Raw genomic sequence first — 19,312 nt, forward strand, 5'->3', positions numbered from 1 at the left:
TAAGGGGAAGCAGAAGCCCACCCGAGCAACTGACAAGACCCACCTGTCCTCGGTGATGGTCTGCCACGCCTCCCAATGAGACGCAATGCGTCCTCCCACCGGGGTCTCGTGCGAGCGCGGAGAACCCTCATTTGGCAGGCTTTTCAGTGGTGTTACCACCTGAACCTGAGGAGGAGGCTGAGGAGCGGGAGAAAAACCGAGTCCATTGCTGCCTCCGGTGGAAATTACCCGAAGGGGTATCCACTCTGTGGGATTTTCGGTCTAGAAACCCCCTGAAACCAGAGGAGGGCTGGCTTTGCGACAACGGTATCTGGGTCCTAAAAGGAGTTTTAACCAGGATGGACAAGGACTTAGCTGTCTGGGTGCTGTCCTTCGTTTTGGGGAGCTCCACATCCGTTGTGGAATGGAAAAGCTCCTTACCGTCAAACGGCAGGTCCACCACCTTGTCCTGCACCTCCTTTGAGAACTTGGTGGCATGCAACCATGCCTGTCGAGCGGTATCAACTCCCAGCATAAGGCCCTGAGCCAAAGTGTCAACGTGATGAGCCGCGGCCTCAAGCAGATCCTAGGGCAAGACCCTGGCATCGTACAAACCCGCCTTAAAGTCTTCCAGCTTCTCGACCGGAATGAACTCCTCGAACTCCGACAGACCTTTCCACATCTTCATATTCGCCCCCGCTAACACCAGTTCTGCATTAGCCTGCCGGAGCTGCAAGGCCGAGTTAGCGAAAATCTTCCTCCCAAAGGAGTCGAGGAGCTTGTCCTCTCCCGAGGACCTGAGTAGCCGTCGTAGAAGAGGATGCTGCAGGCCTGGACTGTAAAGTGGCCGCAGCCACCACCATGGAGGAGGGGGGCGGACAAGATGATAGGGCCACCTCTTCCGAAGAATGTAGCCTGTATCGCGCGTCAATTTTCTTATTGACGAAAAGTCCAGAGTGTGGCTTTTCCCAGACCCTACGGACCTCGGCCAAAACGTCCTTCTGCAAGAACAGGCCGGTACGCTCTGAAGGAGACAGGGGGAACGCCCCCAAAAGCACACCCTCCTGCGAAGCGGGTGCCTCGGGAACTGGAACATCCAATAGGCACATCATGTCCAGTACCCGGTCATGAAAAGCTCTAATAGAGCTGGTCTTCGCTGTCCTGATCGCCCTGCGCATCATCCAACAGGTCAGGATCCTGCTGAACCGTGTCAGGCACCGCCTTGTCCACGGGGGACAAAGGAGGCAAGGGCAGAAGGGTCGGGGGAGGCACAGTAGGCAAGGGCGGCGCCGGCGGAACCACCGGGGGAGCCGGTGGCGCAGGCGGGCATATCTCCCTAATACGACCCTTGAAATACTCTCTCATGGGGTCAGTACGCATGAGTGTCTGAAATTTGCCGAAAAAGGCGTCCTCCGGAGACGGTTTTGGAGCTGCCGGAGGAGGCCTCTCATGAGGAAGATAATTCTTGGGACACAGAGGGGAGGGTTGCTATACAGGCCCATCCCCCAAAGTGTCCACAAAAATCAAGGGTGCCATACCCACAGGCAACGAGACATTGTGCGGAAGGGGCATCCGAGCGTTCCAGTCGTAAACTGGATGAAACGGATGCGCACAAGGAATTTTATGTTCACCTGCAGAACCAACTCCTACACCTGAGGCTGACGGCGTAGTTGTAGGGGAAGCGCCCAAAATGGCCACCGTGGTCGTGGCAGGAACGGCCGCCATTTTGCCATCACCTGAGGGGAACTGCGGCACGTGTGGAAGTGAGGCAGGTGGTTCCCGTCGGTGGGTCAGGGGTCTTAATTTTAGCCTTTACATAAGAAACCTTGGCCGAGCCAGTACTATGAGGCCTGGAATGTTTCTGCGACATACCAATAGCCAAACTAGCCTTCATAGGAAGGACCTCGGCACTGCCGGTAAAGGAGGAACTTTCACTCCTTGCCCCCTCAACAGTTCTGGCGTCGCCACAAGAGCGGGAACGGTGAGAAACATCTTTCACCGATAAGGCCTTGTCGGGCCTCTCAGAAATGTTGGTTTCTTTAGCCTCTGTACGAGGGACCTCGGACCCAGGTCCAGTTACAGCCTTACTAGCGCGGACCTCGAACATCCGTTCGGTAACACCAAGCCCAACCAAGGCCTCGGGGCGCACCCCGGTACTTTTGAGGGAAGCCGATAAAGAGGCCTCAGAGTGACAAAAACGACACTTCACACCTGGAACACTGCGATTCATGGCAGGGGTATCAAACTAGGCCTGGGTCCAATGTCCCCTATAGTACATAATCCTGATTTTACGCCTGGGCTCCAAAAAAAGTTCTGGGACGGTTGGCAGGGAGCAGACACAGTGTCCTTACGAGACTTGTACCAAGATGATGCCCCACTTTCCTTTGAACTATGCAAACAAAGATTTGGCATCACCGAGCATCACAGATTTAAATATATACAAGTGCGTCACTGGATCTCACACCCAGAGGTAAAATAGGCTGGATTACTCCCCCCAGTAGGTCTAGAACTCACGATACGGGAGGGGACACAGGAAAAAGGGATCAATAGACTGTACAAGTTACTCGATAAATCGCAAGCAGATGAAACCCTCCAATATATGAAGGACTGGGAGCGGGACATAGGGGAGGAAATCACACAGGAGTCAAATCTGGAGAAGGGCTCACAAACTATCCAAATCCACGGCAATCAAAGAATCAGCATATAAAATATGCTACCGGTGGTATCTGCCCCCAAGTAGAATTCATACAATGAACCCCACGTATCCTTCAGACTGTTGGCGCCAGGGTGGAGAAAGAGGTGACCTATTCCACATGTGGTGGTCATGCCCAAGGATAAAAGTGTATTGGAAGGAAATACTGAGTCTAATCAAAGACATAACAGGCGCAGACCTACCACAATCCCCTAAGGTCATTCTGTTGGGCGCAGTGTCAGAAGGAATATACGCAGCTTCAGGGAACCGAGCGGCTCTCATCACCCACCTACTGTCAGCAGCAAGGATGACAGTGGCCCAACGATAGAAGACAGTGGAAGGTCCTACAACCCCATGGTGGTGGATGAAAGTATGGGGAGTTATGGCGATGGAGAACATTTGCGCCACAAAATCAGGGACATCGCTGAAATTCTTAGCCATATGGGATCCACTTCAAGACTATGTGGGGGAAAGGGAGGCTCAATTCTTTAAACCCAGGACTTTAAGAAACATTCATATCAGATCGAGACAGCAGTAGACATGGAGGAGCGATGAGCTCAGGAAACGGCTCTGCTCTGGTTATAACCTTGATTCAGTTTGGTTGAGATAAACTCTAAGGGAAAGGGGTGGGATGGGTGGGCGAGGGTGGGGATACTCGGGGGGAAAAGTTGGAAGACAATAATAGTCTCGATGCCAAAGTTTAAATAGGTTAAATAATTTGTTTTCACAGATGATAATGGTTGTAATACGGCTGTAACCAAAGGCTAACTGTTGTCTTTTGTATAAAAAAGAACAAAATGAAAATAAAGTTGGTTAAAAAAAAAAAGGCTTCAGAGCGAGCTCCGGTACCCCACGACTCAGTAGAACTGGGTCTACAAGCAGCCCCCACAGGAGGTGCCTCGGAGCGTACTCCGGTATCCACAGGCCCCTTACGGAGACCCTTGGAGAAAACTCTAGTACAATTATTAGGCCTAGAAGGCACCTCGGGGCAATCCCCGGTGATAGAGCGGTCAACGCTCCTCACGGCCCAGGAAGAGCCCGGAAAGGTGTCTCCCGGCCGGGGTGCTCTGAAAAGTAAAGAGCTTACCAGGCGTTTCTTCTTTTCGTCGATAAAAGATTGAAAATGGGAAGGAGGAGTACGTGGAAACACCTCCTCCCACCGCTCCAATCAACGTTGAAGTGCCCGGACCGAAAGGGAATCGCAATAAAAACAGGAGTTCCAATGGTGGTCCAGACCCAAAAACTCTAAACAAAGAGGATGGGGATCCGCCCTCGCGAAGCGTCAGTGACACGATGAACAATCTGGAGAGTCTAGTTTGAACGACAGAGACAGACTAGTACACGATCGCTAGCGAGAGCCAGAGAGGAGGAAAAAAAGGGAAGAAAATATTCCGCGGATGCAATTACGTCCAGTCCCGAACGAGCAGAGAAAAGGACTGATGGGCGATGCACGGGGTGGAGCCGAGATGGGCAGGGCTACGGCCGCGTGCCGGGCCCCGCGTAGAAATAGAGGAAGGACTAACATTTTTGAAAAATGCTGGATGCTTTTACAAAGTGCTCCGGTCCCGTCCCACAGGACGGAGGAATGTCCCATAAGTATGGAGGAAAGGGGACACGACGTAGGAGTATTATTATTTTTTTTATTTAGGCTTTTTTTGGTTTATTAGTTACAAACCTTTTGCCTAAATCACAGTTAAAATCACAATATTCCAGTTAAATGTACTGTGTCACATCATGTACAATTAAAATAAATATATACAACAGAAAAGCATGGCAAAGAAAAGACATCTACAAGCAACAACATTTTTGAGAATAAGTGCAAGTAATAGAGACAACCTCATAGGATGCTCCAACCCACACACAAGCTGGTGTAATTTGCTGAACAGTACTCCGTTCATGTTATTATACAGTCGAGCGAACAGTGTATTCAGTTTATGGTGGGTTTATTTTGTAATCTTCAATTTTCTTGAATATTGCCTGCAAAGATTTCACCAATGCTAATGAAGTACGTACACATTGTCCTCTAAGTAAAAGTGACCACCAGTCCTCTGTCGTTCTGCCAATGTAACTGGAAGTAATCTCGGTCATTAGTCGGGCTCTGATGATAGAAACTGTTTGACAATGTAAAACCAAATGTTTTAGTGATTCTTTTGTCTCTGGTATATGACATAATCTGCATAGTGAAATAGTGTTCGATCTTGATTTGACAATGTCACCAGTTGGGAAAAGATTCTGATGAAATCTTAGAAATTGATCTCTAAATAGAGCATTTGGAAAGATCGCCAGGTATTTTGGAATTGTGTTTAGTTTTCGACTTTCAGGAAAGGGTCTTCCATATCATGTTAACTTCTGTCCGTCACTTGTGTGTTAATCCAGAAGGCATGTAAAGTTTCTTTTTTAATTTTATCTGGATTTTCACAAAGTGATTTGTCCATTTCATTCAGATCTTTGAGGATTTCTTGGCATATGGTTTGCCATTCTTGTATTGTCTGGTCATAGTTTTTGGTTAAAGGCTCATTAATGAATGTAAAACCACTTTTCTTGGTGGATCAACACATTTTCGATAGGGGGATAAAGTTTTCCATATGACAATTACTTGGCGGGACGTTAGGCCAAGTTCCATTCATAGAGCTTGAACTGGTGTTCAAAGTGGGATTCCAAGTCCACGTTTCCAAAAAAGGCCTTCAAGAATCGTCAAATTGTGGCTATTGAAGGTGAAAACAGTTTCGGCACCGTCTGTCAAAATGGGAATAACTTTTAATCGATAAAAAGTTATCAATGGTCTGAGGGAGAATTTGCAGCAGCATTTCAAAAGGACTCTGCCTTGGCTGGCTAAATTTATTGCTTTTGCTCTTAAAATGTCGACTCTTGGTTTGTCGCTCAAGCTTGTGTTCAGGCAGACTCTCAGATAAGTGAACGCAATTACTTGCAGAATTTTTTCACTGTTGATTGACCAGGTATTACTGTTTTTCCTCGAGCTAATACATTTTTCGCCAAAAGTCATCACTCTTGATTTTGTTGGATTTATTTGTAACCCATTAGTTTGAATGTAATGATGGAATGCATTCAGTTGACCATACAGACCTATTGGCGTTTGATCTATTAGAACAATGTCGTCTGCATACAAGAAGTGGCTTATTGGTGTACTGCCAATTTTAAGTGGAAAGCATCTGATGTTAAACAATTCACGTTGGTGGTCTCGACGTATCTGAATCGAGATGTTAGAGATGTTCAAATAGAATTCCTTAATTATTTGGCGAATTGGTAACGGGCAATACCACAATTTCAATTTGTACTAGAGTTTGTGCCTGGCAACTAAATCAAACGCCTCAGTTAGGTCGATGAATGCAACGTAGATCTTTTTCCGTTTTATACGTTGCATCTAGGCCTTCAGGATGTTCAATATGAAAAGATTTAGGACTGTGCCTATGCCTTTCACAAAACCGCTTTGCCAGATGTCACAGTGATTCGCTTCAATACTCCATAAATTCAATGATTTACGGACAAAGGAGGAAAATATCTTCCCCACCACATCAAGCAATGCGATGGGTCCATAGTTGGATGGTATAGATCTTAGTCCATTTTTAAAAATCAGAATTATGAAGGCTTTTTTCCAAGATGGAAGAATTTCTTGTTTTTTTAGTATTATCAGAAATAATGATGTTAAGATTGCAGTCCATTCTTCAACATTGTCTTTCAAGAGAGCATTTGTCAGACCATCAGGGCCTGCCACGTGTGCTTTATTCAACTTAAGTATTTCTTGTTGTACAGTTAGATTGTCAATATCAAATATATCCCAATCACTGCAAATCTCTTTTCAATCAGGAGTTTTTATTCTTGACAAGATTTAACATTTGTTCTGCGTCATTTAGGATTATTGCTCTCATATGTACTTTCCTCCAGTTGCGAAATGTATGTTTGATTTTTTTAACTAGGACTTTGCAATGTAACAAGTCTCCCTTTGTCAAAGCACGTATTTCCTTATTTACTTTTCTTTTATGATCTGCTATTACATGATCATAACAGTGTTTGTGCTTGTGTTTTGGTTTATTGGAGGTGTCATTTTTCCGTTCAAAGATTTGCAACAGAGCTGTGAAGGCAGATAAGTCAACTGATCGAAGAGGCAAACTATCTGAAATGAAATTTTTTTATTTCCTTTGAAAGTCAGTTAATTTAGCAGAGGAAATCCGTAATCTGTTGCGTCCTGGCATCACATCCAATGAAGTGCTATAGTCGTTCGATGTTCGTTCAATTTGACGTGACCATTTCATCTGCAGAAGGTTCTGATCCTAGGTGTCTCAATTACTTGAATAGTATTTGGTATTGCGAGACATTCTCTGAGACGCAAATGGAATCAAGGATTCTAGTGCTTTTCATTCCTCTCCATGTTGCAGAGCCCAGTTTGTCGTTAGTAGGGTTGTCACTGAGAATGCTTATGTTTCTTTGTGTCATTAGTCTTCTCCAGTATATACTTCTCTGCCTTGCTGCGGATGTATGTGCAGGGTCATCGTTAGTTTCATATCCTTCTTTATTCCAACACAAAGCGTTCAGATCACCACAGATGACTATGTGGGGATTTATCCATTGTTCTCTGAGTTTGTCTACATATAATGAAATCATTTCTGGAAAATTCTTAAGATCTTTTACTGCAGGGTTGCAGTATATGTTAAGAATGATTAGTATTATGGAATTAATTGAATCCTTGTCAGACAGCGTGCCAGCTACGCACTGGATATCTGGATTGATTGGATTGAGTCAAAACTTAATGTATTTTTGATTGCAATCAAAAGGCCCGATGATGCTCTTCCACAAGGGCTTTTAACAGCTGGGTTTAAGAATACTGAATATCCATTGATGATCGGGATAGTCAGTAGCCAGATTTCTTGTAAACAAATGATATCCTGGGTTAGGCTAGAGGCTGTGTTAATATTGGTCAAGTGACTAAACCCTTGTGTGTTCCAGCTCGCTAGCGTCAACCCTGTGGCTCTGTTTTGATTTAAAGTCTATGCATTGTTCATTTTTGTAGCAAACAAGCTGGCAAGCCATCTCCAATTCTCTGCTGTTCCAAGGTCTGGAGTCTCTAATTGACATGGTCCTTTCTGGCTCTCTACTGGTCGATCAAATTCCACATTTGGTTTCTGCGAGTGAGGTCTCGACTGTGATCGATTAGATGAGTCTTTTTGATGTTTAAATTCTTTTCTGGAGTAAACCAACTCCGGCTTTGAATTTGATGTTGAAGAAGTCACTAATTCGGGCTCATTTCATTCTGTTAAATCAAATCCCATATGTCGTAAATTCGGGGCCTCTTGTATCAGAATATGTTTTATTAATGTGCTGTTTCAGTGAATGATGATTTTGTCTTGTCGTTCTTCATTGGCAAATTCAATCGTGGTCAGATCCCGGGTAGTTAGTCGTCTTAGAGCAGGGAGATGGTGAAATAACCGGATGACATTGGCACTGTTTAAAATTAGGCCATCGTCCTCTAGGGTAATACATTCCACTAGTATGCGAGCCAAAGTATCGGATTGTTTTTATGGCAATTTTGGTTGAGATCCATTATTTGTTTCTTCTTTGATATTCTTTTTAATTTCTTTTCTTTTTGTAATTCTCAAAGGAGATAATATGTAATTGTCCTTAAACTTTAGATCAGGCTTTGATTGGTGTGTAATTTGAGAATTTTTTGTAGGCTTGTCTAGAAACTCTTTGCTTTGTAACTCTGAATGAATGGCTGAAGGAGTTGATTCAGCTTCTTCGTGTATAATGGTTAATAAGTTTGGAAGAATTGATGATACCTGGTGTTTTTTTTGTTGACGATTATTTTATTGCATCGCATTATCCATTGTATTAAATACAAAAGTTGTAGACCCATGTTGTGGTTGTTGTTGAGCAATAGCTGGGCCTTGAGGCCGTTTTATCCAACGTGGTTTCCGCAGCAGATCAACGTCATCTTCTGAATCTGATGATAGAGGCTCACACAAGGAGTCTTCATTGCATATTGATTCTGAATCGTCCACATCAGAAGATGTAATAGAGTATGTGGAAAAATCCAGAAGATCAATAGGTGGTGTCGTGACAGAAGTCGGGGTCTGGTCAATTTGATATAATTCTTGGTGGGAGTCAACGGAATGGAAATTGATCATTGGCGTTTTCGTCTGGTGATCATAGATTGGGAGTGTTATGTTTTTAATAAATGTTTTACTCTGGTTCCATTTGGAATGATTAGGCATCGATTGGTTCTTTGTTTTTTTGGCTTTATTTGTCTTTACAACTGTTTTTTAATGTTTTTGTGTTAAATGTGTTCCAATTGAAGTGGGTATAGTTACCGATCGGATTGCATGATCGTTGTTAGATTTTGCAAACTTGTTGAAGATCGGACATATCGTTTTTGGCTCTGTTGATGCGTCTTTCAGCAATTGAGCTTTCTCAGCAGGGAGCAAAACAGATTTGGGAACATGAAGATTGGTGCTGGGAGTCAACTTGTGGGGAATGTCAATCACTGAGTCTGAGGCCTGCATAGCTATTTGTACAGTACTCTTTGGAGACGTGACACTTTTAGCATGAATATGTTCTGTTTGTGATGAACTTGTTATTTGATGTTTAAAGTCTGTTTGTACAGCAATTGCTGTGACTTGCTTTGGTAATATCACAGAGGGTAAATTAGATTCTAGAGCTTCATGTGAGCGCGATAGTCTACGCACTTGCTTCTCTTTTATAATCGGGTCTAAAATAGTGTGGAGTAGTGTAGCGACTTTAGCTTCGCTTGCATCAATATTTTGTTGGACACCGCTTATAAAACCCTCAACGTGAATCATTTTAGAATGCAACATAGCAAGAACTGTGGTTTGATTTTTTTTATATTTTCTCTAATTTGTTCATATAATTTCATGAAAGGTGATAGTATTGCTGTAGAGTGGAGATCAAGACAAACTCACGATTAATTGCATGTTCATCGGGATTGTCATTTTTTTCCTCAGTAGGAGTATATGCAGTAGTATGCGTAGTTGCAGAGCTCATGTTGCCTCTTTGTTGCTTTTGATGTTCATGTGTGTTTTGAATGTCACCAACCAATAACTGTTTTGGAGAGGCAAATTGATTCGTCTTTGACTGTGTACTCTCATTAGGGTTGACTTGTAGTGTATTTTTTAATGGCGACCATTTTCAATTTACGCTACAAGACTTACAGGTTTTATTAGTCTGTTTTGGATCCTCTTGGGATGAGCAATTAACTGAAACATCTCTGCCCCCACTAACAAGGGCTTATCAAGCATTAATTGATCTGTGATCTCTAATGTGTTAGTATGATAGTTGTTTGTAGATTCAAGTTGTACAGTTTTGTTTTCTACCAGGGGAGATGGCATCCACTTGAATAGTGAAAGGCTTGCACGCCAAAGGTTCATTGTGGTTTTGAAGGCATCGGTTTCCATTCTGGCCTGATGTTTGCCCGTTTGGCAAAGAAAATAGCTGCACGTTGTTCGTGGAGTGTGATGTCTAACTTTCTTTTCAACTCTTTTGCCGCTTTGGCCGCTGTATGATTCTTCTCAATTGCATTTACTTTGGACAAATTGGAGCAGGCGGCAGAGGGCGTAACAAACAAGGTATTATTATGCTGGTGTAATGGTTGGGAACATGTGTCCACCAAATAATCAGATGCGGGCGGGTTTGTTTTTTGTGGACTAACTTCTCTGTTGCCCTGCTCGATCGGTATAGCTCCGCCCAGAGGCACACGGCCACCCACACAGACCGGGGTTGCCACCACCAACACCATCGGGGCCAGCTCCTCAACGCCCGGTCCCCCCGCATTTATTCCGAGATTGAGCCCAGCCTCCACAGCATCCCGGTCGCCGGGCCCACCTCCTCTTGTGAGAGCTAAGATCAGGTTGATTGCACTCCATTTGCCGGTCAATTGATTTTTTTGTTATGCATTTAGAAGTCACTGTTTTCCTGGTGGCATCAATTTCGGATTTAGAGATGATAACTCGGGGAGTTGCATGATATTAATGTGTGAAGCCGTTCGAGCAGTGATGTTGACTTCCACACTAAAAGAAATCCAGCAGCACAGGTCCAAATGTGGGTATTGGTGTAACTTGATGAGTTTATTAAGTTCTAATGGTTCCGATGGTGGTTCTCCGGGCCCAACATTTAGGGGGCCCGCACTGCTGGTGAAATCTCTCTGTGTAAGAACATTGATGTTCATACTTTCCATACTTTCTTTTCTCATCGGAGCATTAATAGTAATGTTGGTAAGCGCAACGTGATTTATACTGGTTATACTGCAGAGACTTTCCATGTTGGAAGTTACGTTAAGTTCCATATTAGATATGTTTAATGTGGGGTCTGCAATGTTGGATGTAGCCTTGTGTCCAAAATTGGAGGCAATCAGCGCCATGGCTCAAATTAAAACTCAAATGAATCAAAACAGTTTGTTATTTTTTCAGAACAAGACACAAATTGCTCACCGCTCATCGGTCTCCGCTATGCTGGACTGCAGGACTGCCACTCTACGCCACTCTGTGCAGCTCAGCGTGTGAATGGAGTTTTTAAGGTCTGATAGAGCTTGTCTGCTGGATATAGCACCACAGCACGCGCCGGATTCCCAATCCTCGGGGACCCCTGGACTTATGCTTTAGTTGCCGTAAAAAACGGTTACACTGTTGGTATCAGCTACTGGGGCGTGAACCATACCTGTTTGGTAGTGCTAGTTAGGCCATTTATTTTTTAAAAAAATGGTTTATTATTGTTAGCTGCTGATGCCTTGGATTTTTTATTGGCCGCCATGTTTTTTGTTTTCTTGTTGTATTTTTGTTCACCATTGACCATATGCGTGCGCTTGCTTTTTTTCTCCCTTTCGTATTCTTAAAAACTTCAAATACCGGGTCAGTCAATCAAGCTTTCTGTCAATCGGATTGATGGTTCTGTTCTTGTCTCACTACTTGCAACGGGCATGTTAGATGTAGGGGAGTGTGTGTTTACATTTCTACCAATATCATGAATAACAATAGATTATTTTATATAATTTTCTCATTGGTTACTATAGCATTAAGATCGACCCCCGGTGGTCATTTCGGGAGATCGCATCGCCGCTGTATGGGCGATTTTACAGCCATAGGGGCTGTAGCTATTTTGTATTTCCTGCAGTCTTAAATTGAGCTGGTTTAGTTCCGAAAAGACCTGGTCGAAATGAGAGTTTATATTATTTAAGGCGCAGAATTATAGTCAATTTTAAATTCTAAGGGCTCATAGATTTTAGTGAAGCTAAATATACCATTATTCATGGCAGCTAGAGAGATTTCAAAAGTCGGTATTATCGTATTTTTAAACACAAATGATGACCTCGGGGTTGGTCGTATATTTGACATGGCTGACGAGACAGTTGAATTTAACATAGGATTTGGGGAGTTTTGATGTAGAATGGGGGAGTGTGACAAGTTTGATTCATTTAGATTATCAGTCAAAAATTGCGTTTCAGTTACTACATTTGTTCTCGAGGGACATGGCAAAAAAACTTCAGTGTACGTCTCATTCAGAAATAATTCTCCAACTTCGCCCTTCGAATGGATAAACATTTCCTGAGGCGGTCAGATGGAGGCAAGTTTGGCATGTTTCCAAGAACTTGCGAGTAGTCTTGGAGCCTCCATATTATCGGAGGCGTGCGCCACCGCGTTCGTCTTTGCACGTGGTATCAATGCTGCAGAGTTGTTCAAGGTGCTGCAGGGAGGTTCACATGCCATCCTTTCTGAAGGCTCACATTGCGTTCGGCAAGAAAACAAGTCCTCATCAGATATATACGAGGAAATGACTCAGCGTCGGGGTTGAGCAAATGCGAGGGCACCCAGTGATCAAATTCAAATCAGGTAAGCAATCACTCTCAGAGGGGATAATGGCCGGTGACGATTTGGCCCCCGTAGGCCAAACATGCCTAATGTCCACACCCACAGATTTTGAGCGTACATAGTTTCTTTTTGCCGAAGAGGTTGGCGTTCACGTCAATCTTATGTCCAGTATTAGTAGAATGTGGGGGCCCCCCTGCGAGCCATGGTGAGGGGGGCCCCCCCAACTCAGCAACAAATCACTGGTCGCGCCACACTCTGGGTCGCCATAAATCATCACGCTTGTGCAATACCCACAAATGTGCTGCTGAAGGTATATGCTGCACACTGCACAAGCAGAACGATATTTTAATGCACACACCCTCGCTCCAGCCTTGGCCGATTTCTGTAATCACACTTTCACCACTGGCACGTTCCCCTCTACCCTTAAGCACTCCCTTATGCATCCACTCCTCAAGAAGGTGTCTGCCGATCCTGCCTGCCTGGCAACCTATCGCCCAATCTCCATCACCCTCACCTGGGCAAACTGTTGGAAAAGCTGTCCATCTCCCAGCTTACTCTCCACACGGAATCTGTTGGTTGTGCTGCATGACCTTCAGTCTGGCTTCAGAGCTGCCAGAGTCACGGAAACTGCTCTCCTGAACACCTGTGAAGATCTGCCCTCTAACCTTGATTCCAGCATTCCTTCTGTCCTCATCCTCCTTGATCTTTCCTCTGCTTTCGACACAGTCAACCACGCCATCCTGATCAATCTTGATCAATGAACTCCATGAGAACATGGGCATCATGGATCAGGCCCTTGAGTGGCTGCCCTTCTTCCTCTTGGACAGCCCCTCCCAGGTCCAACTTGGTCCCTTTCCCTCTGCTCCATCCTCTCACCCTGGTTTTTCAACCTCTACTTGGCCCCTTTGGCCCACCTGATCTCTACCTTCGCCTCTAACTGTCAGTGTTATGCGGATGACACTCCACTTTCCTTCAGGCTCCCCTCAGACTCCTCTCCTCTCTCCCTCATTCCTGTCTATCTGCGATTCAGGATTGGTGTTCCTCTAATGATCTCTGCCTTAATGTCAGTAAGATGGAGATCTTTCTCATTTGGACTCCTGCCCCTGCTTTCCCTCTCTCACTCTGGCCGCCCGACTTGGGCCCTCTTCCTTCGACATTCTGTGAGGCAAACAACCTTGGTGCCATCTTTGACTCCACTCTCTCATTCTCTCCTCACATCTCGGACGTTGCCAGGAAGTCCCACTACCAGCTGCTCCTCCTCAAAGGTACTCTTACTTTTCTCACTTTCCCCCAGAAGCTCACTGTCTCCAGAGCCTTGGTTCTCTCTAGGCTGGACTACTGCAACAGCCTCTTTCTCAATCTGACTTCCTCTACTCTCCACCCTCTGCAACTAATCCAGAACAGGACTCAAGCCCAGGGAATCGTATCTCTCCAGCCCTGGAATCTCTCCACTGGCTCCCAGTTGCTGCAAGGATCAAGTTCAAGACCCTTTGCATTGTCCACAAGGCTTTCTGGGCCTGGGGCCCACACTACATCCAACGCTCTCTTCCAAAATATCTTCCTTCTTAAGCCCTTTCCTCTGTTACCTACAACTCTCTAAGGGTTCCAGGCAGAGATTGGGTGGTAGATCTCTCTCCTCTGAAGGCACCTCCCTCTGGAATAGCCTCCCTGCCCCTCTCAAACTTGAGCCGGACCACCTGAAGTTCCGGAAGCAGCTCAAACCTTTCCTCTTCTCTTCTGCTTTCTCTCTCTCCCTCCCCTGCTGGCCTACCTGACCTACCTGTCTGCTGTACCGACTGGTTGCTTGGCTACCCTCAGAGTCTCACTGAGTCCAGACTCTTTCTTGACAGTCACCCTTGCACTACCTCTGGGCCTACCACGAACTTAGGGACTGTAACTGTAACCCTACAGTCCCTTGTTCTCCTTGCACTACCCAGAGCCGCGCTGCACTTACTCAGAGCATTGCTGCCCTGTTTTTCCCTCTCCTCTCCCTTGCACTTCCCCCCTCGCTTTCCCCTTGCACTTCTCATTCTTGCACTTGCATGATCTGAATGACACAAGGCCTAGTAAGATTGTTTGTCTTGTCCTCCCTCTATTTTCCCGCCCCTTTCTTGTTGCGCCTAGAAACACTTGTGTACATGCGCGTTATAAATGACTTCTATCATATCATTTGATCACAGATGCCCAGAAAAATATACAAAGCCGCAGTAAGAAGCAGCTAGACTGGCAGCACCCAAATGGCAGTCTAGCCAGGTAATTCACTTAGCAGGACTGCTTTATTAGAAATGCCCAGTTAAAAAAATGTCATACCAAACTGAGGAATGACTAGACTGGCTACACCAAAATGCCTCTCTAGCCACTAATACCACATATCATGCCTGATTACCCTGGACATGGACAGCCTTTATGATTTGTTGCACAAGCCTGCACCTCCCACACATCTCTTCTCCGTCCCAACCCTACCCCAACCTCCAAACTCAGCTTCTGTGCCCAGAATTACCTCCACGTCCCTCTTCCTTGTCCCAGAGCTTATGGATGAGGCTCTTTGCCTCATAGGTAAGTACTGGGATGAGGAAAAATGGGACTAGGAGGAACGATGATTACAGGTAGTTAAGTCAGGCATTACCTCCATGTACCTCTACCTCATCCCAGTACTTGTGTATAAGGCACTCTGCCTCTTACACAACTGCTGTCTCATACATACTGGGACGAGGAAGAATAGGGCTAGGAGTAATGAGTAATCAAGGCATTAAACGCAAGTATTGGTGCAACACCATTGAGTTGACTGGGATTCAGCACTCCCTCCCCCTTCCCCCTGAAATGTTGGGCTATGATGACTCAACCTGGTCGATCTTCACAGCAGTTGCCAGACAGAACAAGACACAGATCTTAAATGGCACCTGGGTTTTGCTGTTAACAAGAGCCCAGCAATTACTAACATAAAGCATTTCACTGTTAGCACCTGCATTCGAATGCCACATTTTTTAGGCAATTGAAATCGTGATGTGGGTTTAATACTTGCATGCTAGTGGAGAGATTGGAAGGGTAGGAAGGCCGCAGGAGACTGCTCATTCTCACAGCAGTCCATAAGTGGGTGCTTTCAAACTTAAAGGAGAGAGTTAACTGCTTACAACATTGAAGCTGCACTAGAATAGTCTCATTAAAATGTGTAAAGAAATGAGATGCCCCAAACAAATAAGTTTGCCCCTCCCTCACCGCCCATGAAGGTAGCGCCTCTCCCAACATTTGAAGGGTTAGCCCCCCCGAAATATAAATTTGTTGAGCCCCTGAACGCAAGCACACACACCATTCACCATATACACACACGCACACCCAGCAATCCATATATTTGAGTGTGCATTCTTTCACCATACAGGGACACCCAAGCAGCTATCCATACATTTAAATGTGCACCCTTTCACTATACAGGCACACCCATGCAGCCACCCGTACATTTAAGTGGGCACCCTTTCACCATAGAGGCACACACTACCAGGCACCCACCCATACATTTAAGTGGGTTTATAGTCATAATGTCGACAACAAAAATGTCGACAGTCAAAAAGTCGAAAAAAAAATGTCGAAAAAAAAAATGTCAACTTTTTTTTTCAATGCTTTTTTTTTCGAAATGGGGGGGTTCCCCCCCAGCCCCCCTTTTTTTAATTTTTTTTTTAATTTTTCCCTTTTTTTTTAGTCCCGAAACCCTAAAATAAATATATAATTAAAAAAAAACGAAAGTCGACATTTTTTTTTTCGACATTTTTTTGTCGACATTTTTGTCTGTCGACATTTTTTTTTCGACATTATGACTGTCCACCATTTAAGTGTGCACCCTTTTACCATACAGGGACACCCAGGCAGCCACCCGTACATTAAAGTGTGCACCCTTTACCATACACTCACACAGGCAGCCACCTATACATTTAATTGTGCAGCCTTTCACCATGCACTCACACACACACACACACACACACACACACACACACACACACACGTCATGGGGTTGAGGGGAGCCCTAATACTTCCCAAAAAATTGGGCCTCATTACAACTATGCCGGTCCGGAAACAACGGTGCCGGTAAGATTACTGGCACCGTTGTTTCCAGACCGACATATTACAGCTCTGCGGGCGGTTGCTATCCCACCCGGCAGGTTAGAACAGACCTGCCAGGCAGAACGACACCCACCCGCAGAGTTTTCATGGAAGCACCGGCACCATTATTAATGGTGCCGGTGCTTCCATGAACCCCATTCCCATAGAGTCCAATGGAAATGGGGACTTATGATTTGCCGGCGCCTGACTCCCCGGACTGACGGGCTTGTAATCTCCCTGTGTTCCCGGGAAGTCGGGCACCGGTAAATCATTACGGGTCCGGCGGCAACTTGCCGGTAGCACCGGCACAGTTACCGCCAAACCCATAATGAGACCCATTGTTTCTTTTTGAAGTCACTCTGACTTCATAAAGAAATTATTTCCGTTAAGGACCGAACCATAACGGCAGTAATTTCTTTGGGAAGGCAAAGTGACTTCAAAAATAAACTATTTCTTTTTTAAGTCATAGGGCTCCCCCCAACCCATGACATGGAGGCCTCCAGCCTAGGGTCAGCCATGCCATGGGGGGGACGGAGCCCTCAGACTTCAAAAAGAACCTTTCTTTGTGTAGTTACTGCCTTCATAAAGAAATGATTTATGTTACAGAAATCATTTCTTTATGAATGCAGAGTAAATTGAAAAAGAAAAAAAGAAAAAAAAATTTGGAAAAAAAATATTTTTCTTTTTTTTTAATCCAGGGCTCCCCCCCACACAACATGTGCAGGCGGGGCCCCCCACACCGCGGGGGCTGCTGGGGCCCCTGTTACGCCAGTGATAGGCATGGCTGAATATAAAGTATATAGCGGCATGAGATGGAAATAGATTGATCAATATTTCTCAGGGGGTGCAATGATGGCCGTGCACCTCGTCAGTGCTCGAGAGGGGTGTCAGCTGCTCTGGAATTTTGCTGTCACTTTCAGTTAGTAGATACACTGTTTCATTGCAAGATGCAGTATTGGCGTACCCAAGTTGAAGAGCACTTCCAAGTGTAGAATCAATCCAATTTTGGAGCGAGGCAAACAGCGAAGGATAGCAGGTAGAGTGGAGTTGCAGACATGCAGAACAGCACTCCAATAGCAAGCATGCAAATGCGTGCCATCTGTGCTTTACTGTCCTGATCTATGTCAGATAGTTCCCCCGACTCCTCACCTGAGCTGCCAGAACTGATGGTGGGGGTCTTCTTGTGCAGGAATGGTCTACCACGGGAGGTCGCCACTGTGCTTACTTAATGGACAAGTAGCAAAGTGGACCAGCCTCCCAGGGAAGCCTAGTAGGGAAAAAGCCCTAACGGCACAAAAAAACCCCTTAGAAGGTCTCTTGCAATCTTCCAGGTTACAGGTATGCAGCGTGGTTCTTCCCAGGCAATCACGATTGAAAGCTGACTCAACAATGGAAGGCAGATGGAGCATAAACCCAGGTTCGTATGTCTGAATGCTAGAAAGTCCACAGTAACCCGCAGGAGCAGGCAGAGTATCCAGAGGAGGGAGGTCCCAGGAATACAGGGCAGGTAAGATAATGCTGGAAACGAGGGAGAAAGGGCCAAGAAAGGCAAAAGGGAAAAAGAGGGGAAAGGAAAGCCAGCCAAAAGCTAACAAGGGCAGGCCCAAAAGGAGCGGAGCACCGAGGCCGAGGGACGGCAAAGAAAGCAAGAAAAAGGGAAAGAGGCTGCAGGTAAACACTGGCCGCCGAAAGCAGCCGGGCAGGGGGTAGGCGAAAGAAGGAGGGGCTAAGCGCCACGAGATACGCGAAAGAAAAGCAAGGGCTGGGCTCAGCAGAGCCAAGAAGAAACAATGTGTGTGGACCCAAAGGCAAGAATTGCGACTGGGATGAAACGCGTCGACGACCGGGAAAAGCAAAGTTAAATACATTCCGCCGGCGGCCATGTTGAAAATACACTAGACCGCGGCATGAGAACCGGGGAAAAAGCATAGTGGCACAGTTCAATGGTGCCTCGCGCTCCATCGGTCCCACAATCTCCAGGACCTGGAGCGCATGACAGTATGCCCCCCTTCTCCTCTGGATGTCCCATGTTTCCCTGGATGGGCCCGATGAAACTTGCGAAGCAGAATGGGGGCATGCACATAATTACCGGGTTCCCAAGAATCTTCGGAATTGGGGTAGCCTTTCCAATGTACCAGGTATTCAAGTCGGCCCTTGCGATATCTGGAGTCTCGGATCTGGGAGACTTCATATTCCTCCAGGTCTTTGTCCAGTTCAGGGGTTTTCCTGCGAATGGAAAGGGGAAGAACATGAGCCCCCGCAGGACGAAGTAGGGAGGAATGAAAAACGGGGTGAATGCGACTCAGGCTGGTTGGTAGTCTCAAACGATAGGCCACCGGATTAATCCTGGCAAGAATTTCATAAGGACCCAAGTACCTAGGGGATAGCTTGGAGGGACGTACCCAATGCGGAAGGTACTTGTTAGACAACCACACTTTAGATCCTACTTCCCAGAGAGGAGCTGGGAAACGTTTGCAGTCCGCCTGTACCTTGGTTGAGTGTTGTGAGTCCCGGAGGTTTTGCTTGGCGATGCGATGTGCCTCAGTGATCTTGGCTAATGAGGCTTCAAAAGATGGAATGTTGGTGGGATGGGACTCCACAGGTAGTAAGCCACGAGGATGAATGCCGTAGGTGCAATAAAAAGGGGAAATACCTGTGGCAGTATGAATCGTATTGTTATATGAGAATTCTGCAGTTGGCAACAACAAGACCCAGTTGT

General features: G+C 45.7%; 1 protein-coding gene across 2 annotated transcripts in view; it reads right to left on the bottom strand.

Annotated features, from left to right (window-relative positions):
- The window catches only part of MAJIN (membrane anchored junction protein), a 1,009,257-nt gene that overhangs the window by 86,842 nt on the left and 903,103 nt on the right, over positions 1-19,312 (bottom strand). The window lies entirely within an intron of this gene.

This window comes from Ambystoma mexicanum, chromosome 2p, assembly GCF_040938575.1.
Source record: "Ambystoma mexicanum isolate Mex_15411 chromosome 2p, UKY_AmexF1_1, whole genome shotgun sequence".
NCBI lineage: Eukaryota > Metazoa > Chordata > Amphibia > Caudata > Ambystomatidae > Ambystoma > Ambystoma mexicanum.